This window comes from Oryzias latipes, chromosome 4 (assembly GCF_002234675.1).
Source record: "Oryzias latipes chromosome 4, ASM223467v1".
Lineage (NCBI taxonomy): Eukaryota > Metazoa > Chordata > Actinopteri > Beloniformes > Adrianichthyidae > Oryzias > Oryzias latipes.
The window spans coordinates 32,816,615-32,842,304 of record NC_019862.2 but is presented as its reverse complement, the minus strand read 5'-3'; the positions used below and the strand labels follow the sequence as shown (position 1 = coordinate 32,842,304).

General features: G+C 43.9%; 1 long non-coding RNA gene across 2 annotated transcripts; it reads left to right on the top strand.

The window, feature by feature from the left end:
• Positions 1-9,051: 9,051 nt before the first annotated feature.
• On the top strand, positions 9,052-14,332 carry LOC105358148. 2 transcript variants are annotated; one of them, XR_002873235.1, is made up of 6 exons: positions 9,072-9,615; positions 9,746-9,863; positions 12,238-12,305; positions 12,384-12,463; positions 12,791-12,889; positions 13,017-14,331. It is a non-coding gene; the product is annotated as an uncharacterized LOC105358148 (long non-coding RNA). The 2 variants fall into 2 exon arrangements; XR_002873234.1 differs by having other exon boundaries at positions 9,052-9,615; positions 12,384-12,889; positions 13,017-14,332.
• Positions 14,333-25,690: the final 11,358 nt, after the last annotated feature.

The following is a 25,690-nucleotide window of genomic DNA, read 5'->3' as shown; positions in this document are numbered from 1 at the left end:
TGCCCTTTCGGTTAATCTCCCTCAGTTGATCCCGGCTGTGCAACCAGACTTGCCTGCAGTTGAGGAGATTGACCGAGGTACTAATGGAGATTCCTCTGCAGATTCTAGATATCCTCGGTTGGAGAGAGGAGAATCTGAGCCTGGGGGTGAGGACTTGGCCGGAGAGGTACAACTTACCGTTCCTGAGAATCCACCTGAAGGACCAGAACTCACTGACCAGGTAGAGGCAGAGCCTGAACTCAGGGCTAGTGAGCCTTTGCTCAACTCCAATGAGACAATTACTGAGGAACTTGACTCTCCGGACATTGATGTTGATTCTAGTTCCACTGTCCGGCGTACCGGTCGTCAACGTCATCCTCCCAATCGGTTGCAATATTCGGGGTTGGGTAAGCCGCTGGTCTCTGTGGTTCACAATTTCTTTCATGGGTTAGTTGATGCGTATAATGAAGTGCTGCGTGCCTCCGCTGTAAACACCTTTTCGCACTCTCGTGTTTATGACGTTTAGTATGCACCGGAGTTGCATGTTCTAAAGGGGGGAGGATGTAACCCGGGTGAGATACTGCGTTTAGTCTCCTTTCGCATCTCGTACGTGATGACACGTCGGTGCGTCACGCGGTCATGTGACTCGGCCGTGCAATCGGAACCCTTTAAAAACAGCTGTGGGTAGGTTGCTGGAAGAAACGTGTGAGGAAGGCTCGGGTGTTTAGCTGGAGAAGCCAACTGCTGGCGCCGATTTGAAGACGGAGACGAGTGACACACGAGTGACACACTTAGAAGAACAGAACTGGTGAGTGAGCTAGCGCTTAGCTTAGCCACCGTCCCATTACTTTACATGGAGCAGTTAGCAATGTTGTTTCAACCAACTTTCTCCAAATGTTAACTTATTTGAAACGTAACTTATAGCCAATTTTTCATCGACTGTGATGTTTTTACATGCATGAATTTCTACGGTCCACACGTTGGTCAGAACGTTTGAAGTGATGAATTGATCATGACATGTCATTGTGTATTAGCATTTTGCACTTTAAATCGTGATTAATAGGATGAATGAACTGGTTAATGAATAAGTTTATATTTCATTATTTTGATCATGAACCAATTTTGCTTACAATTGTACAATTATGAAAGATGACATTTATTTATAATGCAATCAGCTTTATTTATTAGTGATGTTGAGAAATGAATACCCTTGTGTGCACACGGAACTGGGACCTATTATTTTCTGTTTAGGTCAGGTGATTACTTTTGATGGTGAGCTACAGCCCAGGACCTAGAACCAAACCGGAACTCTGGGCAATTAGTCCAGGGCACCCTATGAACTCCACCTGCTCTGGTCGGGCTGGTAGGAGGCTTCTTCAGCCACCCTCTTTTCCTTCCCTTCAGTTCTCTTACGATTCAGCTACGCGGCCATTCACATCTTCACACTTACAATCCCCATCCTTCACTCAGGATTACCCTCTGTTGGACACTTGGCCGTTGTAACGGACTCTGAACTCTTGCAATGAACTATTGAGTCGAATCGTGAGAAACTAAACTTTCTTGGAGGAGGAAAAAGTATCATTTACAAGTGTGAATTATTTTTTCCTGTAAATATTGTACGGCCATTCTATGTGTCGGTGATTGCAATTGTTTTTTTCCTTTTGTTTTTTTCAATTACATGGTACCAACAAACGCAACTCAGTCTCGGTCTCTTTCTCCACTCCTAGAGTCGAACAGAGATCTTCTGATCTAGCCCGGTGTACATTGAATATCTACTGTGTATCTGATATTGATACACGTAAAGGTTACACTACCATCATGATTTATTCTTGGTTAACTGGGAGCGCAAAGGCCTAACGCCCATTTTTTAAGGGCAACTTTGAAAAGATTATAAATAAACATGCTCCAATGAAGAAATTTAGAGTGAAAGGACAAGATAATCCTTGGTTCACCCGAGAGCTATCGGACATCATTCACCTTCGGAATAGGGCTTGGGCCAAAGCCAGAAAAACAGACTTAGCCAGGGACTGGTCCACCTTTAGTCAACTGAGAAACAAATGCACTTCATTCATTAAAAAAGCTAAATCAGAATATTATCTATCTGTCACAACTGAGCATCTCAACAATCCGCAGAAATTTTGGAAGGTGATAAAATCCTTCTCTGTGAACAAAAGTTCACATGATCTTCCTTTGTTTGTTTTAAAAAACTCAGTCCCAGTTTATGACCGAACTGAGGTTTTAAATTGTTTCAATAATCATTTTATATCATCTGGCTCCTGCTCTGACTACAAAGGAGCTGCCTCAGTGCCCCACAGTGTAAACTCTTCTATGTTTTCCGGTGAACCCTTTACGTTTGTACCTTTTACTGTAAATCAAGTTCATAAAGCTCTCAAAACTCTGAACCACAGAAAACCTCCTAAAATTGAAACTGGGTTTTTTATTTCGAAACAAGTGTTGTTTTTCATTTGGGATTAAAAAACGACTTGTCACAGCAACTTTCTTATCCATTTTAGATAATGGAGACCTTTTATATATGAATGCAACAGCTCAATGTTTGAGTAAGATTGATTCCGTGTATCACGCCGCTTTGAGGTTTGTGACAAAATGCAAGGCCTCGACTCATCATTGTGAACTATACTCTCGAGTGGGATGGTCTTCTCTGTCCACCAGAAGGTTCACACACTGGTGCATTTTTATTTACAAATCACTTCTTGGACTTTTACCTTCCTACATTTGCAGCCTGATCAAGCTGAGGACTGTTGAATCATACGGACTGCGCTCAAATGACCATCTATCGCTCGCCGTTCCATTTGCTCGTACAGAACTGGGGAAAAAGGCTTTTGTCTTTTCTGCCCCCTCCACATGGAACACTCTACAGAAAAGATGGAAATTTAAAGAACTCATTCCTCTGAATATTTTTAAATCCAAGCTGAGATTTGAGGAGAAAGTCACTTTTAATTGTACCTGTTTTACATGAGGTCTAATTTTTATTTGTTTTTAATGTTGACATTTTTTTTTGTAAATGTAATTTATTGTTTCCCCCCTAGCCAGGACTCCCTTGAGAAAGAGATTCTTAATCTCAATGGGACAATTCCTGGGTAAATAAAGGTTAAATAAAAAAAAATCCTTTTATCACAACATTTTCATCACTGAGTACAAGAATTCAGAGAACTTATAAGAACAATTTTCAGGATATTTTACATGGCTTACTGGAGGATCATAAATTAATTGTGGCATTCAGAAGGAATAAAAACTTAAAAGACCTTCTGGTTAGAGCAAAAGTAAAGCCTTTGCAATCTAAAATTCAAAGATCCCTAACATTTTTCTGGAGACCCAAGATGATTAGAAATAACTCAAATCACACACTATTTGAAATTAAACAGAACTTCACACCAAAACACAAAACTGTGTTTATCTTATTTCCTGTTCCTTGTGTGACAGACAATATGTGGGACAAACCAAAAATTCTATTAGCACAAGAATGTGGTAACATAAATACAATATTGCTAACAAGAGAGGGGTGCATACACCATTGGTCAAGCATTTTCTGGCTCATGGTTTCGAATCACTAAAAATATGCGGCATTCAGAGCAACTCAGTATGGACAGATAAAGAAAGAACAAAAATGGAATGAAGATGGATATATTTGCTCGGAACAAGAGTGCCAACAGGCCTGAATGTTTTATGACCCAGGGTGTTTTTTATGGTGAACAGTGTGAGAGATTTCATTATCATTGTTACTGTTATTATGGCTATGGTTAAAGTTATTATTATTATAATTTTTATAATCCTAACCCTGCCCCTAATTTTGTCTCTAACCCTAACCCTAGTTCGAACCCTAACCCTTAATCAGTGTTTTTAAATCCAAATAATCCTAAATAGAAATCAATAAGAGGAAAAGGTTTGGTTCACGTGGGTCTTTTTACCTGATACTGAGACTGCTCGTGCCATTCCACCCGATTTTGATGAAAACAGTAATGGCCTTTTCCATCCCTTCAATGTCTCATGATGACTTAAGAGCAGAGCAGCAGGCTGACTCGGCCACCCGTGAAGTTGTTCATCAACTCAACACTAGTGAAAAAGTCCCCCCCCCCCAGGTCAGAGAGGAGCTGCCAGAGTTGCCCCTACTGCTACGAGAGTGGAACCGACTGGAATTGGAAGACGGAGTGTTATATAGGAGACGACAAGAGGAGGGTCGTGTTTTTCCCCCAGGGCTGCGGCCAATTGTTCTTAGCCCTTCACAATGACATGGGCCACATGGGCATAGAACGCACCCTGGATCTGCTACGCCAACGATTTTTCTGGCCCAAAATGGCAGCGGACATGGAACGGACAATAAAAACATGTGACCGGTGTGTCAGTCGTAAGACACTGACAGAGAAAGCCGCACCACTTCTCAACATTAAAACGTCTCGTCCACTCGAGGTGCTTTGTATGGAGTTTTTGTCAATTGAACCTGACAGTTCAAACACCAAGGACATTCTAGTCATCACAGATCATTTTACAAAGTTTGCAGTAGCCATTCCAACTCTAAACCAAAAAGCCAAGACTGTTGCTAAGTGTCTCTGGAATGACTTCATAGTGCCATATGGCAGTGTTTTTCAACCTTTTTTGAGCCACGGCACACTTTAACCTTGACAAAAATCCCGCGGCACACCAGCATCCAAAAAAAAAAAAAAAATAAGCAGAAATTCATGGTCTCTATTGATCGACAGCCCCCCCCCCCCCCCCCCCCCGCAATCTCACGTGCATTTTGTGATAATTGTGGCCAAAAAAGCAGGAAGTTGCGGCCGTTTTTTCTAAGAGATGAAATAAAAGTTAAATTAGAAAATTTAGAAACTGTTTGTTTGTCCGTTGAGGTTTCTAGACATTTCACGCGCACTCATTGTGCGCTGGGACACAGGCCCTTTAAGCCAATGCATCATGGGAGATGTAGTGTGAAAACTGCCGAAAAAGGGCAGAAAGACTCGCGTCTGTGAGCTTCATTGTTTTGTTCACGGTCTGACACGGTCTGACACCGGACTCTGTGGAAAGCTACACCGCTAAAGACGAGCTTTAGCTGGTATTTTTGTTGGAACTGAGAGACTTTATGAGCAGAATTAAGAACAAGGAAGTGAAGACTTTAACCACTTCTGATTGGTCAGACTGCTGACATGTGATTAAGCCTTCAACAATGATTGGCGGAGACAGGTAAAGGGGCGGGACTTTCCCGCAAACCGCTATAGCTGCAGGTAAATACCGTCATTCTTATCAAAATGTCTTTAATAAAATCAAATAAACACAAAGAAAAAGTAATTTTAAGATCTTTTATATTCCTCACTACTCAGTGTTTTATCAGGGCCTGTTTGGATGAACAAAGAGCTGATTTCCTGGAGATGGAAAATGTTTTTAGATCAGTGAATGATTAATGAGGGTAATTTCCCACGGCACACTTGACCATCTCCCACTGCACACTAGTGTGCCGCGGCACACTGGTTGAAAAACACTGCCATATGGCATTCCAGAGTGCTTGCATTCAGACCAAAGACCAGATTTTGAGTCAAAATTAATCAAAGAGCTCTGTGAAACAGCTGGGATAATAAAGAGTAGAACTACGCCCTACCACCCACGTGGAAATCCAGTCGAACGTTTCAACAGGACACTCTTAAACATGTTGGACACACTGGAAAAGTCCAAGTGGCGAGAGTACATAAAACCTCTTGTACATGCTTACAACTGCACGAAAAATGAGGTCACAGGGTTCACACCATATGAACTCCTGTTCCGTTGATCACATCGCCTTCCAGCGGACTTGGCCTTTGGGCTGCCAGTTCGAGAACCCCCTGTTGTATCACACTCAGAATATGTCAAGATCCTTTGGAACCATCTAGAGCAGGGGCGGGCAATTATTTTAACTCAATGGCCGCATTAGGTTCTTAAATTCAATAGAAGGGCCGGACCACGAGCAGATGCGTGGAGTGAGAATGATATAACATGGAATGTAGATGAAAACATTTGGATTGAAAATTATATTCTAAAACAAAATATTCTAAGCTTAGTTAAAAACTTTTGTTCCCATTTTATATCTCACTGCGCGAAAAGAGCCAGAATCCTTAATATCTGTTGTGGATACTTTCTTAAATATCTAAAGAATCTGGACCATTTCTAATGCATATCCAGATATGTAGCATATCTGAAGATATCCGGGCAAAAGATACTGGTTGGGTCTTATTTTGGTCATATCCAAGTTCCGAATATGACCTGAAGTCAAATCTGGAAATATCTGGAGTAAAGATACTGAAAAAGGTAAATATCCTGTAGTATCTGTAGTGTATACTTATCTAAGTGTTGAGGCATTTCTGGTGCATATCCAGACAGGCAGCATATCTGAAGGTATCCGGGCAGAAGATACTGGTTGTGTCTTATTTTGGTCATATCTAAGTTCCGAATATGACCTGAAGTCAAATCTGGAAATATCTGGAGTAAAGATACTGAAGAAGGTAAATATCCTGTAGTATCTGTAGTGTATACTTATCTAAGTGTTGAGGCATTTCTGGTGCATATCCTCGGTAGTTACCATTGCCGCTGTAAGTACCATAACCGTTCGGCCTGGAACTTCTGTTCGGGGTACTTGGACTAGTACTGACGTCACATTATGTGATTGGCTGTGTGTTGGTCTGATGACGTGTCAGACAGTGATTGGTCTGGACACAATTTACGATACTATCTATCTATTTACCAAGGCTGTGTCCCACCAAGGTGGGATAGCCTAGACAGGGCACACAATTTTAACTCCCTCCTTCTCTTCCCCCAACCCTCCTCCTTCAGTGTGTGCGTGTGTGTGCGTTGGTGTGTGTGTGTGTGAGACTGGTCTAAGGCCTGGTCTAAGCCACACCACACTGAACCAGGGTCAGCTGCACACTCCAGTATGGGCACCTCCACAGCAGGGCCTCAGCCAAGGCTGGTTTCCCCTTGCCGCTTCATCCCAAGACCAGACCTCTACCACACCCATCCATTCATTCATACACAAAGTCTCGCCACCCATCCCTGTCCTGAGCAGCCTCTCTCCCCTGCACCACAGTCATCCCTCTGGCATTCAGCGCTCTCCTTACACCCTCTGTCCATCCCATTCGCGGTCTTGCTCTCATTCTCACTCCACTCAGATCAGATTCGTATACCTTTTTCACCAAACGCTCCCTTTCCATTCTTTCAACATGTCCAAACCATCCCAATGCCTTTTGCTCTGCTCTATAGGCCAACTCTCGCACCACACCAGTTCTCTCTCGGATAACTTCATTTCTCGCACGATCCATACGCGTCACACCACACATACTCCTCAAACATCTCATCTCAACTACATTCAGCTTCCTCTTTTCCGCCACTTTCAGACTCCGTTTCAGCCCCATATAACGCTGCAGGCACCACCACACCCTCATAGAATCTCCGTTTCGCATGCTTTTCCAGTGATCTACATTCAATCACTCTCTTCATCCCCCCCCCCCCCCATATCTTTCGTACTTCGTTCATTCTAAACTCTACCTCTCCCCCTATTCCACCATCCACACAGACACACGACCCAAAATACTGAAAACACTCTACCTCTTCCAACAACTCCCCATTTAATGCCACATTCAATCTGCGTTCACCCTTTAACCTCGTACACCTCATCACCTTACTCTTTTCCACATTCACCAATTTACGATACTACCATAGAAGAAACTATTATGACGTCTGTTGTAAACGAACAGAGCTGCGAGATAGTATTCGAAAGGTGCCTTTATTATTGTTATGATTATTATTGAATTCATGTTCTCTTATAGTTCTTTTAATCTGTGCACCCATTGCTTTATTATTGACAGAACGGACCCGGAAGGGCAACACTTAGCCGTGCTGACAAAAATTTCAGCCACGGCTGAACTTAAACTGGAGTAACGAGCGGATTGTGACAACATGTCTTTATAAAAATGACAAAGAATATTGTCATACACAATTTATGGGGGAAAAACTCCTTTAGGTTACAAAAGGTAACGTGAAATGAAAATACGTAGCGCCCAAGCAGATGTCAATGCTACGTAGTTTGTCCAAGTGGGGTTACTGTAGTGTGATGTTATACTCAGTCGAAAGGACCCCGAACGGAAGTTCCAGGCCGAAAGGTTATGGTACCTACACCGTATTTTGTGATATGTGCAAAGGCGATACTGAATTAGGACATGTATTGTCTCTGGATATTATATGTATCACTTGTTTGATAAGTGCCTTGCCTAGCAATTTATATGCACAAGATACTTCAAAAGAACATATATTTTTTCCAGACATATATTGTTCATGACAAATTTGAATTACACATCTGATCTGTTAAGCTGAGTTTGCTCTGCACTTATATTTTCCCACAAATGTTTAAAAACAGGTGTGAAAAGTATTGACAAGTCAACCCAAGTTTGATTAAGATATACAGTAATATCCTCATTGCTTCATCAAAGGTAATAAATACAATGGCACTTCGGGCATACAACAAATTTTGTCATTTTTAACAGCCAATTTCTTCCTGAGCATGTATCAAGTGGCAGGAAAGTCTTTTGTGATGTTTTGTAAAACAGTATCTCAGATTATACCAATAAAAAAAACATAAGAAACCTTTTAAAAAACTTTAGGATTGTTTTTGGTAAGAAATCAATGATAACTGCTGCTCTGTTTAGTGTTTTCAGGGAGTGGGTGAAGAAAGTTCATTTTTTTTTACTTTATTCTTCAAAATGTAAGTACAGGAGAGCAAACATATTACATGCCTTTTACACAAAAACATTCAGGTTTCCACAACTTTCATACAAACATACAGCTTTCTTAAGGCTTTTAGAGATTTAACTGAGATACATTTCAATTTGTTTGATTAACACGGGGGGGGGGGGGGGTGATAGAAGATGAATAAAATTAGCATTTATGAATATACAATTTGCCAAATATAATAATAACATTAATTATTAGTTTTTATTTGAGTCCAAGTTTTTATTATAAAACCCAAAAATTATATATTAAAATTTCAGAGTGAAGTTGGGGTGAATATGATTAATGATAAATTGTAAACACTTCTTCCAAAAAAAATCTAATTTCAGTACAATTCCAAAAAAGATGGTTAATTGCTTTTGGATGTTCTTTGCAAAAGGGACAAATCAATTTTTTAATGTATCTTAGCATGAATTGATTAGTGGGGTACATTTTGTGAGTGATTTTAAAAGAAACTTCTTTCATTTTTTATTTTATTTATCATAGATTTTTGGGTCACACTCCAGCCCTTTCTCCAAATGCTGCCGGGAACAAAACGTCTTCAGTAGTTTCGAAGCCGCAAAACAACACGAGGAGAACGGACGGCCGTGACGTGTTACCCGAGCTCCAGTAAAGTGAAATTTGATTGGTCACGTTCTGCAACGCGACCAATCAGCTGTCGAGTTACAGCGCTCCGCGCCGCCATGACGCAATCTGTTTGAAAACAATGGCGGCACGGAGCGTTAGGTCCGAAGATGAAGACGGAAAAGAAGAATAAAAGTTGATCGTAGGAGACATGGACACCCTCTAGTAAGCGAGGCCGACCGCGTCCTCACAACGATAAGACCTCAGAGGATCCGGGAGTTGGCGGCAGTGACCCGGCCGAGCCGATAAGTTCAGGTAAAACTTTTGATCTAAATGGGCATGTTATAGTTATATTCGGGGCTTGGAGGCTACGGGGTTATATTTAACCAATTCTGGGGGCTATTTTAAATAGCAAAAGTAAACCACATCCTTCCCTTTTTTTCAGGAAAAGAGTCTTCATCTGAAGCGATTGAAACATAATCACAGAGGCTGGACGAAAAAACCAAGAAGAAGTTACAAGAACACCGGATACGACACCCCCCCCCCCCCCCCCCGAAGTTTCCGTATGTATCTTCAGTGTGTAAAAATATTTTGTGCTGAAAAAGTTCGCTTTTGTATAAAACTTCAAGTAACCCAGAAACATGTCATCTCATCACCTAACGGACAAACGTCGAGCAGCGACTTTAACGCGGTAAACAGCAGGACGTGACCGTACAGATTAAATGAAGTGCGTGGAGGGGATGGGGGTGCAATCCGCGGCACACGTCTGAGCAGAACCGGGGCCTGTGATCCGTATGGATCATGGATCATCCGCGCAGCCTAGTAGCTTCTCCTGGGATTCGGTGTCAGACCTTAAAACCTCATCACTCGCGGGACGTCGTCACCGCGGACCCACACTTTATTTATTTATTTATTTATTTATTTATTTATTTATTTGAAGACACAGAGGACTCATATGGTGTGTGATTTGAACTATAAACATATTCATCTGCTAATTATTGTGTATTCTCGTGCGGTTATGGACAAATGTTGGAGACCCAGGGCACTATGTCAATTAGGTTTCTTAGGTTCTACGTGTTGGGCGGCCGCGGCGTCACTCCTCCCGATTCCCCCCCTGGAGCGGCAGACGTCGCCCCCCACCGCCGTGGGGCCTGTGTAGCGCGGGCAGCACCGAGACACGGGGGTCCACCGGCAGCTGCGCCCGAACCGGCTGCACAGGGTCCGAACGTCGGCCCCCCTCTCGCTAAGGGCGCCGGAGGAGGGAAAGGAGAGGCGAGGAGCCTGCGGGGCGAGGGTGGAGCGCAGGCGCCCCGATGTGTCTGCACTTCTGTCAAAAGTGGCAGGAAAACATTTGTCTGTATGCGCAACGAGCTCCTCGTGGGAGCGTGAATTCAGCGCAATAGGAAACATCGTCACCCCGTTAAGATCCTCACTGATAGCTGACACGGTTAATATGTTGGTGTTCCGGTGACGTAACATGAAGACGGACGAATAAAAGCAGCAGCACGATTCACTAAAGCAGCCAAACAGACAAACACGTGTTCACTTTTTTTTTTTGCACTTTAAAAAAGGTTGTTCATGTTTAGCCTATGTTGAACCTTTCCTGCGAGGACTTTTCTCTTTCTGACCGTGGTCGGAAAACGTTGGCGGATCTTCCTTTGGGGTTATAAGCTACATGCGTTCTTGAGTTTGGCACTCGGCTGCTGGGGGGTTTTGTGTTGGGCAGGTGCCTGTATTCTAGAACATTGGCCAGAACAGCAATGTTACTTTAACCCAGGGGTCGGGAACCTATGGCTCGCGAGCCATATATGGCTCTTTTGATGGTCACATGTGGCTCGCAGACAAATCTTTAATTCAAATTTTTTTTCTTCATTAGACCAGTCCTTCTCGTGCGCGATGCGATGGCAGAGGCGCGCAGTAGTAGCGGTGCTTAGAGAGACAAATCTGCGCCAGCAATAGTATAAGTTTAAAATTGTCTATTAATTCACAGAGTTTGTACCACCCGGAAACCTGTGAATTGCCGTGCCTAAAACTGCGCTCCCGTCTCTGAGAAAGAGCGCGCATTAGCGGGGACGGGATGTGTGAGGGAGAAAGCAGAGGGTGGGGGTGAGGGGTTGTGGGGACAGGCAGCAGGTGAATCGCGCAGGGATTGTAAATAGGTAAAACCCGCTGCCCGTCACTCACTGCAGCGTGTGAGTGTGTGTTTGGCTCCAGGTCTGCATGTGATCAGTCTGTCTCACATCTACAGAACATTCAGAGCTACGATCACGTTTAAAGTCTCAACGCCTGCATGAAGCAGAAACTCACCACGTATCAACCAGACTAGACCATCAGCAAAACTACCACGAGAAATACTCATCATTTATTAGCAACAGCATAACAATGTTATTAAAAAGAATCCACAGACTTATTGTACTTTAAAAGTGTTGAATTTACATCAAATGCACACATTCACTTGTTTATTTAGTTTTAAACATATTGACGCGGACTGAGTTGGATGGCTGTTGGGCCGCGTTAAAAGTTCTGGAGTTCATGAACGCATCAAGCAGAGATCTGATTGGCTCTCATTCTGTCGCTCAGCCAGTTGTTAGGTAGTTTGGACCAATGGGGTTCAGCTATGGGCCGAATAATGGAAATGGGAGGGCTGCAGCGGGAGCAGGGGAATATAAAGTTAGGAGACGCTCTCTCGTCTCGTCTCGGCGGGAGAGATTCAGGAGTTGCTGAATTAATTGTTCGGCGTTTGTTGCGGTCTGCAGTAACCCGAATAAAGAATCTTAAAAGAGGTTAAGTCTCCGTGCCTCAGTGTGGGGAAGGGACACTACATTATTGTATGGCTCTTTCAAAATTACATTTCAAAATATGTGGCGTTTCTGGCTCTCTTGGCCAAAAAGGTTCCCGACCCCTGCTTTAACCTAACAGACTTCTTCTTTCTTTCAGATTCTTGTCCATCACAAACACAAGAACCTCGGAGAGCAGCTCCAGTGGAAGGTCGGGGCAGATGACAAGTATGTTTCTTTCTCACTATCATTTTAGGAAACTTGACAAGAACTCCAGTCAGTTATAAAATATTGTCTTTTTTTTAGCTTCAGAACACCACACAATGAGGAGATGACGGCAGCAGTGAAAGATGTGGAACCAAGTTGGAGTTTCCACCAAGTTAGAAGTAAGCACCAACATGAAGTTGGATTTACACAACTCGCCATAAGTTAGAGATAATGTGAGAGACTCAATGTCAATAATCAGTGTTACTTTCTTTTCAGAGATTTTTTGAATAGGATTGCAATTGTATTAGTGTGATAGACAGCTCATTTAGTGTTTCCATGTCTTAGGACCAAACACTAAGTTACAATAACGATATAGCATTGACGATGGATATTTAAGATAAGCCTCTGTGACAGTCTGCATGGCACATTTTGAATATTCCACTTTGGAAACATGTTTGCAATATGTTGACCTCATCTTCTGTACATTTCATATTTCCATCGACTAGGAGCTTGCAATCGAGCTATTGACAGTCTCAAATACAAAGAGAGAGAATGGAGATAGAAGCAAGGAGGAGGTCAAAAGGAGGACGAGTCAGCACGATCAGGTGAGTTGTCCTATTTGTGAACTTGTTTCATTTACTCAGGTCGTGCATGGTCCAGTTGAACTGTGTATGTGTGTGTATGTTGTTTCCTCTAATTAAAATAATATTTTCCTTTCCTGTTGGTCCACAGCTCTTCAAAAAGAGGGTCAGAATTGCTGAGAAGATTCTCAATCAATCAATCAAATCTTTATTTGTATAGCACTTTCACATCTTCCAGACATCCAAAGTGCTGCACACGTATAACTACACTAAAACCATAGGTAAAATTCAAAGAAACACAGTAAAATGATAATAAAATCATCAATAAAAGAAAACAAACAAAAAAAAAACTGTCTAATTATCATTCTCTCTGGTGTTAAAAGCCAATGTAAAAAGATGAGTTTTTAGCAGAGATTTAAAATCGTTTAAGGATCTGGCAGATCTCATAGACAGGGGGAGACGATTCCAGAGTTTGGGAGCAACCACTGAAAATGCTCTGTCCCCCTTGGTCACCAGTCGAGTCCTTGGAACCTCTGGTCTGGTCTACAGATCGCAGAGCTCTACGAGGACAATGGCTCTGCAGGAGCTCAGAAAGATAAGGAGGTGCCAGACCATTTAAACATTTAAAAACCAAGAGTAAGATTTTAAAATCAATTCTAAAAGAAACAGGCAGCCAGTGCAGAGAGCGCAGTATTGGCAATCAAGAGGATCTGTCATATATAAAAAGAGCCAATGCAAACTATGTCAGCGACGAGGAAAGTGGCGAGGACAAACCATCTTATTATCAAGCCTCGCCAAAGTGGCGCTCCACTAGGCTAACCATGGTGATGCTGAAATGCCATAAAGCCTGGGATGAAAACTGGAGGAGTGGAATTGAGCCAAAATTACGCACGAGACACTCAGCTGGCTTTACTGAAGGAAACCCACCACCAGTCAAGAGCTGCTATCTGGCAGAAGAGAAAAAAAGGATGCATGTTTGTTTGTGGTTTTTGATTTATTTATTTATTTTGTAATAAAATATTTTTGAGTAATACCGGTTTTCTGTCACCTTTTATTTCTTATGTATTTTTGATATGACTGGTATCTTGAAATATCCTGACTTACATCACTAGTGTTTGTTCTTCAGATATGTCTGCTGGCCATATGTTCCAAATCCTAACTTCAGATATGACTGGTATACAGACATCAGATATCAACAGATATGACATGGATAGAATCTGGAAATATCCTGACTTTGGATATCACTAGTGACGCATCTCATATCTGGAGAGAATCTCATCTCCAGATTCTATCAGAATAAAAGTGTCCCATACTCTGAGTTGATATGCTCAGGACATGAACTTAGAAACAGTCATGTCCGGAGAGTATCCACCGTAGATATCACCAGATATGGGGTATTTCTGAGGATATCCAGACAAATATATCTCCTGATTCTGGGGGCTTTTTCGCAGTGTTCGTTCTAAAAATAACCATGATCTGTGAAATCCACGGAGAATGATTGTTTACAGATGTTTTTTTATGGTACCAAAACTCCTCACTGCACACTTTTACACTTTTCTCACACAAACATGAACATTTTCACACCTTTCTCTTGTTTAAATTCTCAAACCTTCCTAGAAATAAGGTCCAGGATCTTAGAATGAAAACAAAGATCACAAATTTCAATCACAAATTTCTGATTTAAGAGCTCCACGTAACGCGTTCCGCGTCCCCAGACTGCACGGACTGAGGAGATTGATTGACAAGGTCTCCAGCCAATCAGAACATAGAACAGGGTGCACTGTTTGAAAAAGGCTGCATGATCGCTCAGAAAGAATGAGCTAAACCAGGAAAGATGAACTGCGATGTACAAAGGGAAGAATGTTTTCTGTTCTGTTTCACAGGGATTTTAGAGGGTTTCAGATTGGAGTACAGACTGCAGAAGGGGGGAAGAAAATGTCACGTCTTGATCGTGTGGCCAGATTTTAAAAAAATTAAAGCCGCAAGTTACAAACTGTAACTGCCCTGCATGCTGCGCTGAGCCACCTGGAGGAGCAGCAGAGCTATGTCCGAATGCTCACTTTAGGCCTGCACCCCCTCACATGTGCCTGGTTAAAGGTCTTCCTCACTAACCGGCCCCAGGCTGTGTGCAGAGCCCCCTCCTGTACTGCCTCTACACCCACGACTGCAGTCCGCAGCGCGACAGCAACCTTATCGTGAAGTTTGCTGATGACACCACATTCGTCTGACTCATCTCAAAGGGAGACGAGGCAGCCTACAGGGAAGGAGTCCTGAAGCTGGCAGCTTGGTGTTCAGACAACAACTTAGCTCTGAACACCCAGAAAAGCAAGGAAATCATCGTTGACTTCAGGAGGCACAGCACCGACCCAGCTCCCCTCTACATCAATGGAGAGTGTGTGGAGAGGGTCCACACCTTCAGGTTTCTGGGACATGTCTTCTCCAACAACATATCCTGGACAGAAAACATCACAGAGGTCATCAAGAAGGCCCAGCAGAGACTCCACTTTCTGCGGGTCCTCAGGAAGCACAATCTGGACCCCAGCCTGCTGACAACCTTGTACCGTACGTCCATTGAAAGTCTTCTGACGTACTGTATTAGGGTGTGGTATGGCAGCTGCACCATGGCAGACAGGGAGAGACTGCAGAGAGGGTAGTCAAAGCAGCTCAGAGGATCATCGGCTCTCCCCTCCCCTCCCTGTCGGACATCTACACTTCCCGCTGTCTTAGCAGAGCTGGGAAGATCATAAAACACATTTCCCACCCTGGCTCTGGACTGTTTGACCTGCTGCCCCCAGGAAGGCGCTACATGTGCATCAGATCAAGGACAAACCGCCTTAGGAACAGTTTTTTCCCCAAAGCCATAACCATCCTGAACTCCCACATGCACGGTCACTGACAGCTCCACCCCCCATGTCTCCCTCTTTCACTATGCTCATCTCATCATGTCAACACCATCTCATTATGTGCAATATAATCTCATCGTGTGCAATATATTAAGTGCAATATATCTCTGCCATCATGGGCATAACTGTTTTTTCGTTTTGTTTTAACTACTACCTCTCCGTGGAAATCTTCTATTTTCTATTGCACATTTTGCACCTTTGTACATTTTTTTGGTACTTGGTATATTGTATTCTTCATTTTTGAGAAATTATTTTATTATTCCATTATTTCTGTGAAATTATTTTCTATGCATGTTAGCACTGAATAGTGAGCGGCTTTTTTCATTTCACTGCAAATGCGTATGACGCAAATTGTACATGTGCACAGTGACAATAAAGGCATTCTATTCTATTCTATTCTATTCTATTCTATTCTTCCTGTAAGGCTGATCTGAGATGCATGTGATATAAGTGATGTCCAGGGTGTAGCCTTAGCCCAACAGTAGCCAGACTCTTGCAGCTCTGTGTCCCCAAAAAGGATCAAACTGGTGAAGAAAAATGGATGGCTGGATAGAAACTTGACTTTCTAGGTTAAACATCCTCAGCAGGTCACATTTTTCTTGTGTTGTCGCCTCTTTTGACTGTAAACGTGGTAACTCCTTAGTATGAAAGTATGAAGAGTTTGTTTGAATTTATCAACCCATTTTTCATTATGTGTTACTGTCCAACAGTGAATGTTTTCACATATTTGACAAGAATGTGTCTTTGAGTCAAAGCTTTTAAAATGAAGGGCCAGAACTTGAGTGAAGAGATGAATGCATGAATCTTCATTCAGATAACAGTTCATTTGACTATAGCTCATGGAATCAATGTTATTTTAGGTATGATGCTAATATGTGAAAACAGACATGAAAAACACCTGTTCATTTCTCCAGTGTGAAGAGACTTTTATTTCTGAAACACAGTTATTTACAAGATTTTTAATTTCATGACTGACACAATCTGAAACCACTATGAACAAAAAAGCCTTGTAAACACAAACATCAGTAGCCGCGTTTACATGGGCAAAAGTAATCGGAATGAACGCCTGATCGGAAAGAAAGTGCGTCATGTAAACGCGCCGTTCGGAATAGTCTGCCCCGATCAGACTCGTTCGGATCAGAATTTCTTTCCGATCGAGATAGGTGGGTTATACCGATCGTTTATCTGATCGTTGTTCATGTAAACGGTCATTCAGATCGTGTGTCACTACTGCTCTGGTTACGTCACGCATAGACGGTGTTTCGCTGAGAGAAAGCTTAGTAGCGCATACGGGACCGACCAGCTGCTCTGCGGACGCCCCGTGCAAAGCGCCGCTCCGCTCTCGCCCCGCTGGTTCTTCACCTCTCTTTCACCCCTCACGAGGGAGCTGCGGGGGGAATGCATGCCCACTGACGTCTGGACCCGGCACCCGAGCTCTGCGTTCGGGCAGCAGTGCCAGTGGACCGAGTGAACCTCTCTGAGCAGAGAAGCCGGATGTGTTTGAGGGGAGGGTGTTTTGTTACATGTGCGTTTTGTTGTTTTGTTATGTTTGAGCCAAACCGCCGCTCTGGGTTAGCGGCTGCGGTCTTGGGGCAGTGTGTGAGCTTTACAGAGCAGAAATGCCGCTCAGTCCTTAGAAACTGTTCAAAATATCACATGGAATTGTGTTTCCAGTTGTGCCCCGACAAAATAAAGGCCGATGTCATTCCCACATATTTACGTGCAGCCAAGCTGCAGATTGCAGCATGCAGCATGGTCCTGGATTTTGTGTCCATCAAAAGGCTAATGTTGTTAAACACGTGTTGGTAGCCTCTCCTAACACTGGGTTCTAGTACCAGCTCCGTTCTTCCACAAAAAAAGCACTGACCACTCGGATTAAATATAAGGTGATGAGCAAACAGGCGCTTCATAATGTTCAGAACATTCATAAAAGCCCGTTTGGAAGATCGCCTCGTATATTACCGAGCTGCTGCATAAATATATGTGACAGCAAAGGTTTGTTTAGAACGGGACACATCTCCCTTCCGGGTTTTGGACACTACTGTGCATGCCCAAATGATTTATTCCGACCGAAAGTGTGATCCATGTGAACGTTTCTTCTAATCGGAAAAAGGTTTTCTGTGCCCATGTGCACGGGTGAATTGTAACCCGACCATTGATCCGATCAAGATACTTTGCCCATGTAACCGCGGCTAGTGTGTGTATGTGTGTGTGTGTGCTTGTGTGTGTGTGATTGTGAGGATGTGCAGACTTCCGTCTTGCTGGTCCTTGGCATGAAGAGTCCATCAGTGTCTTCATCACTGCAGCTTCTGCTTTCCATCACCTGATGTAGAAAAGAGACCTCCTTTTAGAACAGAGCAGGAATTTTATCTGTTCAATGAGTTCACATCAGGGTTCCTGGAAGTTTCTTCTAGTTCAATTGAAGACTTTTTGAGACCTTTTTAAAAAATTCAAACCAATGTCTCAGCCTGTTTCCCAGGACCTCTGACAAAGAAAAGGGAATCCTTCAATGTCCCATCAGGTAATTCTTCAACAAACAAAACCACAGCAGTAAAAGAGGGACAAAATCCAGATGGGTGGTCAACAACATGTTTGTAGTCCCGCCAGGGGTCTGACCTGGGTACCACCTCCATGTTGTATGTCATCGCGTCCAGCTCATATCACTGTCATTATTTCTTTATGTCAGGTGTGTTTGAGAGATTTTTGAGATTTATTTTTTTTAATGACTTTTTATCTATTCCTGACAAGAGCTTTAATACGCAGAACTTCCAGGCTCGGCCATCACATTTTCAGACTTTAGAAGGCTTTTTCAGGTATAATGTCCACATACCTATATGTAACGTTTTTCAGACGTTTTAGGATCCCACAGGAACCCTGCTACACACTCACATCCACACATAACACAACCATGCTGAAAGTCTGCACTGCATGACTTTGGAGTGACCTGGTTCAGGAGTGCACACCTCAATGCTGTCCCCGTGTCACTGACACACGACTGTCCACAGGTGAAGGCCTGGGCTGAGGTCCGTGTGCTATTGGGTATAGGAGGGATCCATGTTCATTGTTAGATGGACAGATCTGAAGAAAAAGAATGGATAGAAATGACATCCATGTCCCACCACAATATTTCTGAGATGACAACAACAATTTCTATAAAAAATACAAAAGTGTTGAACAAGTACATCAGTAAATGAGATATTTAGCAAGTGTGAATTAAATGTTAGTAATATTTGGAAACAATGAATCTAAACTGTTCTGATATCTTTACTAAATGACAAAAAAGAGCAGTTTCAACATGAAATTGGTTTCTGCTTTTAAAAATTCTGCAACATGAGATATTTTGTTACATACTCTATGTTAATAAAGGGAGCCGGTTTAGCTCGTGCTGGTTTGCAGCACCTTCCGTCCGTGAAACCAGGGTTCGACTTCGGGCTGCTCCCTGTTCCCCTCTCTACCTCTGTGCCGGTTCCAAGCCCGGTTGCTTTGAGAGGGTTGCGTCAGTAAGGGCATCCAGCGTAAAACATTGCCAAGTTTACCATGTGACTCGTTCGCTGTGGCAACCCCTGATGGGAAAAAGCCAAAAGAGAAACAACAACACTCTATGTTAATATAGAAATTAGATTTGTTTATTAATCCCCAAAATGGGAAATTTCCTTGTCACAGTAGCATGGAGTTTGGTACAAGTATGTACAGACAGTAATGACGAGTTAGACAGACACACATTTGAAAGAATATATACAAAAGTAAGAGTGTACTGATAAATAAACAGGGAAAGAGATGTGCAGGTATATAGAGGTCATCTGTATATACAGTTTTGTACAGTGAATAAAAACAAAAAACTATGAAAGTATTTACTTAGGCTGGCATTGAACAGCCTGATAGCAGCTGGGATGAAGGACCTGCGGTAGCGTTCCTTCTTGCATCGTGGGTGCAGCAGTCTGCCACTGCTGAGGTCTGAAACAGTCTGATACAACGGGTGAGAGGGGTTGTCCATGATTGATGTCAGCTTGGCTAACATCCTCTTCTCACCCACCTTCTCGATGTAGTCCAGGGAGCAGTCCAGGACAGAGCCGGCCCGTCTGATCAGCTTGTTCAGTCTCTTCCTTTCTCTCTTCCTTTCTCCCACTGCCCCAGCAGACCACTGCATAAAGGATGGATGAAGACACCGCAGTCATAAAAAGTTCTTAGCAGTGTCCTGCACACCCCAAAGGACCTCAGTCATCTGAGCAGGTGGAGACGACTTTGGCCCTTCTTGTACAGGGCATTTGTGTTGTGTGTCCAGTCCAGTTTATTGTTTAGGTGAACACCCAGGTATTTATAGTCCTGCACGACCTCGATGTCCAAGCCCTGGATGTTCACCGGTGCAGTCAGATGTGGTTTCCTGCTGAAGTCGATCATCACCTCCTTTGTCTTGCTGGCGTTGATGTGCAGGTGGTTCAGAGCGCACCAGTCCACAAAGTTGGTGATCAAGGTACTCCAGATCGTTTCCCTGAGATATCCGCCCGACAATGGCTGTATCATCAGAGAAGTTCTGGAGGTGGCAGCTGTCAGTGTTGTGTGTGAAGTCTGATGTATACAGGGTGAAGAGGAAAGGAGAAAGCACAGTACCCTGTGGTACCCCAGTGCTGCAGACTAACACATCAGACACACAGTCATGAAGCCTCACATACTGCGACCTGTTGGAGAGGTAGTCGATGGTCCATGCAGCCAGGCTACTGTTGACTCCAGCTCCCTCCAGCTTCCCCCTGAGCAGTGATGGTTTGATGGTGTTGAAAGCACTGGAGAAGTCAAAGAACATGACTCTCACAGTGCTGCCAGTATCGTCTAGGTGGGAAAAGCATCTGTGCAGCAGGTAGATGACAGCGTCTTCCACACCTATTCCTGGACGATAGGCGAACTGCAGCGGGTCCATGTTGTCGTTCACCAGATGATGGAGGTGGTCCAGGATGATCCTCTCCATGTTCTTCATCAGATGAGAAGTTAGGACTACTGGCCTGAAGTGGTTCGGCTCACAGGGACGTGCAGTCTTTGGAACTGGGACCACGCAGGATGTTTTCCACAGGGTCGGAACTCTCTCCAGACTGATGCTCATGTTGAAGATGTGCAGAAAAATCCCACAGAGTTGATCTGCACAGTCCTTGAGGAGTCTGGAGCTGATGCCATCTGGGCCAGTAGCCTTCCTTGGTTTGATCCTCCTCAGTTCCCTCCTCACCTGGTTCGTGGTTATGGAGAAGTTGGAGGGGTGATGTGAAGGGAGCCCTGTTATGTTGGGTGGGGGTTGGGGTGAATGGATCCCCCCAGCAGATTGTGGTGGAAGGAGGTGTGTTTCTGGTTCAGCGGTGTTCTCGGGGGTGGGGGTGTCGTGGGGGGTTGAGGATAGGGGGTGGTTAATGGGTGCCGTTTGGTCAGGGCTGTGGGGGGTGGGGGAGGAAGCAGGAGCACAGTCAAATCTATTGAAGAACAGGTTAAGTTCATTGGCCCATTCACGGTTTCCCGCTTCCGGGCCCCTTCCGCTGTCCCTCCCGTGTCCAGAGATAGTTTTCAGACCTCTCCAGACCTCTCTGGTGTTGTTATTCTGGAGGCGCTCCTCCAGCTTCCTCCTGTAGCTGTCCTTACCCCTCCTTATCTCTCTCTTCAGCTCTTTCTGGATCCTCCTCAGCTCTTCTTTGTTACCAGTCTTGAAAAGCCTCTTCTTCTCTTTCAGCAGAGTTTTTAATTCTGGGGTCACCCAGGGTTTGTTGTTGGAGAAGCACCGTACCCTCTTCATAGGTACGGTGTTCTCCACGCAGAAATTTATATAGTCTGTGATGCAGGTTGTCAGGCTGTCGATGTCCTCCCCGTGTGGCCTGCATAGCATATCCCAATCTGTGGTGTCGAAACAGTCCCTCAGCGCCGCACTATTAGTTACTATAGTATACTATATACTTACTATAGTTACTATTTATGTTGATATAACAAAGATTAACACATTTTATTTACAAATACATTTACTTTTACATATATAAAGATTTACATATTTATTTGCTCATAAGTTAAATAGAAATAATGTTTTCTGTCCCACAATTATCATTTGCTTTTTTTACTCTGAGTGTAGTACATTCTTGTCCACTAGATGGTGCCAAAGAGCAAACGAAGCTCAGATATTTTAAATATGCTTTTATAATTAGATTAGATTAGATTAGATGGTTGCCGTATGGAGTGGGCCCCCCCTCTTTCGGTTTTATTTGCACCTTAGACATGTAGGGCCCTTGGTAGGGGGGGTGCTTGGACATCACTGCCAGCAAGCAGCGGATGTCCTCCTAGCACCCTACCCGCCAATTTTAACCGCACCTTAGACATTTAGGGCCCCTTGGTGGGGAGGGTGAGGGGACGTCACTGTGAGTAATCAGGAGACGTCCCCTTAGTGCCCTACCCGCCAATTTTAACCGCACCCCCCTTAGTACACACACCCCTCCCCCCTCAATATATACATCCCAACATAAACACACACACATGCACACACACACTCTCTCAAACACACATACACGCACACACATTTTGCAAGGAAGGTGGGACCTAGGACCTTCTGTCCCCTGCCTCTTCCCTGGTGGGGGGTACGGGCCCCTTTGCAACGGCGGCTGTGTCCCCGGGGTGCTGGCCTCCTGGGCCCGGCGGTGCTCTCTCCGCGCGGTGGGGGGGTTCACATTACATCTGAGCCGGGGGTGTTCGTGTCCCTGGGGGGTGGGTTCTGGTCCTTGCTCCTGAGTGCTGGGCCCCGCCAAATTTCCAACTGTGGCCGAGCCTGGTCGGGCCATATTTACAACACCCCTTGTGGGCCCTCTTTTTTCCCCGGGGTTCCCCCCTTCTGGGCGGGGGCGGCGGGCCCCTGCCTCGCTCCTCCCTGGACCAACCGTGGGCCGGGCGGGTGGCTGCCTGGAGTGCGGAGTGGGTCTCCCTTGGGGGGTCCTGGCTCGTACCTGGGGTTGGGGCGGGGGGATGCCCGGAACTCCTGGGTGGTGGTGGGGTGCTCGTCTGGGGCTGTGGGCGTCCTTCTCCGGTGGGGCCCTGCGTTGGGTTCTCCCGGCGCGGCGGGGGGGCTGCTCTCCTGGTTGGGCTGGGGCGGCGCCCTCTTTCCCTCCGTGCCTCCCTGCTTTCTGGCTCTGGGGGCCTTGCGGCGGCCCTGCTGGCCCTGGCCTGGGTGGCGGGCTTGGTCGCCCGGGCGGCGGTTGTTCCCTGCCGGTTCCCGTGTGGCGTTGGGGGGATTCCGGCTGCCGCTGCTGGTGCGGTGGGGGTCTTGGGGTGGGGATGGCTGGGCACTCTCCCTCCTTCTTTTCACGTTCCACCATCCATTTTAGAAGAACATAAACACTCACCTGAGCACAGGTGTTAGCTCAACAGACTGAATGACTGAAATATTTCACACTAGTTGGTTTTAAGGCATAAGTATGCGTGTGAACACTATCTGTTTTGTGTACATGTCGACAGGTGGACATTTTTGCAACTAACAGGTGTGTTTATAACATTTGAGTGTGTGTGTGGACAGGCTCCGCCCTTTTTTTTTGTTTTTTTTTTCATTTGAACCTTACCATAATGATTAACAACCAGTAAACTTGCTGCTTTATGCTGCTTCATGGTCTTATCCCCCTTCCCCTCCTATTATCACCCCCTACCCCCCCTCTCTCTAACGTCCCTCTCTCTTCTTCCCCTCTTTCCTTTTCCGTCCGGTCCAACACCAAAGATTTTCAGACATGTTTGAAATTAATAAAGTTTGGCCTCAATTACAAAAGGGGTTTATTCAGACATACCTCTGGTTTGTCTGAAGATTAATAACCCCTCTTGTTAAAGTAAAATATGTCCAACCCAAGAGGCCCTCAGCTCTCATCTGTCTGCCTAGCTGTTGGACAGGACAAGTTAAGAAAAAAAAAAAAAAAAAAAAAGATTAGATTAGATTAGATTGGATTTTGTTTATTAATCCCACGAATGGGAAATTTCCTTGTCACAGTAGCATGGAGTTTGGCACAAGTATGTACAGACAGTAATGACAAGTTAGACAGACACACATTTGAAAGAATATATACAAAAGTAAGAGTGTTCTGATAAATAAACAGGGAAATAATGTCTTTGTGAGCACTGTAAATAAAAATATACAATAAACATGCATACATTTTAATCTTCACAAAACTTACCTTGGATTGCACATTTTTTCAAGAATATTGAACGGAAAAAACCGTGTTTGACGTCACGTGATGTTGTGTGTTACACCTAAACATCTCCTACGAGAAACTAACAGAGGTTCCTATTATCATATTGAAAAAAATTCAGACACAAGATTGGCTAAATAAATGTGGGGCTAACGTGGTTTAATGCATGTTTCAGATCAATTTGGCTTCAAGGCGGTTTTTAGAACAACTACTGAACCCAGAATTAGAAAGGATACGGAAAGGAAGTGGAGATTTTGGAATGAATTAACCAGCGCAAGCCTTCGGTCACGGCAGACAGTCCCTGTGTCCGAATTACCGCCCTAACCCCTATATAGTGCACTATATAGTGCGGTCGCCATTTTGTAGTGCTGTCCGAATCTATAATTCAAAAATCTTGTGCACTTGAAATTTCCCAGAAGTCTGTACGAAAAACCAGTGTGGATCGATGCTCACCCGATTGGCGAATATTGACCAGAATGCACTGCGTATGAGCCACAATGCATTGCGTTTGAATTATTCGAAAATGGCAGCCGGTTGGGCAAGGAAAACAACCGAAACATTTAAGTATATTAAAAAGTATCTAGTATCTGTTGTAAAATATATTTGTAAATACGTAAGATGATATGTTTAATATGTTATATTCCTCGATCGACAACCTACATTGTTTTGAAGCTCATCAATTTCGGTAATGCTAAGCTAACGCTAGCGCGAATTAGCGCCGATTCCGAAGGCTAAAAACAAATGCTAGCTATTACATCAAAAAGCAGTGACTTCTAACCGTAGTCATAAGTTATTAACAGGTTTTTAATGTGTTTATACATGTAGGGACAGACGAGGATGAGGAAAATTTGATCCATCAGCGGATGGAGAAAGATAGCCTGTTTGTTTTCAGGCAAGCTCGTGCCGGATGGTAGTTAAGAGACAATCGATGATCAGATTTGTCTGCATTTGTTAATAAACGGTTAATCGTTGTCATATTGGGGTAAATTTTTTTGTTGAAAGAGCCAGAAGAGAGGGGGAAAGACAAAGAGCAAGAAGGGAGGTACAGTGACAGGAGAGTCTGTTAAGCTTACTTGAGTTGAAAATATTATTCAAAAAATGTAATGTTGCCGTTGTTTTTCCAATTTGTTTAATAAATGCATGAACAAAGATGAATAATTTACATGTTTTATTTAAATCTGAGCCATTTTAAACAATCTCAAAAGGATTTTCATTTAAATATCAAATGTACACATTCACAATTTCGTTTTATATGTTAACATTTATTTTTACACATGTTAACAATAATTGTGGTCCTCCAGAGTCATGTGTGGCCCAGTTGGAGCTGAAAGGAAAGCAGAGATTTGTCCTCGCAGACGGACGCTACTTTGCTCGTCCTGCTGGTTCCTGGTGTCATTCCTGCTGTGGCTCCCAGCAGTCTACTTTGTTGATGCACAGATTGTGCAGAATTGAACTTCAGGCAATGATTTTCATTGCAAAGGTTGGTTTTATTCCCAGTGCCCCCAGAAATATTTCTCTCCTCCTCATCTTTACAATGCCAAATCCTCTCTCTCCACCACAGAGCGTGTTCTGGAGTGGTGCTGGTTGTAATGGGCCTCAACCACATTCCTCATGGGTTCCCTGTTGGGCGTCAGCAGCGTGATGGGATGTGCAATGCAGAGATGCCCACCATCACCAAAAAGGATCCTTCAGGTGGGTAATGTTTTATTTACATAAATTGGGCTTTTACGTAGAACCTGTGA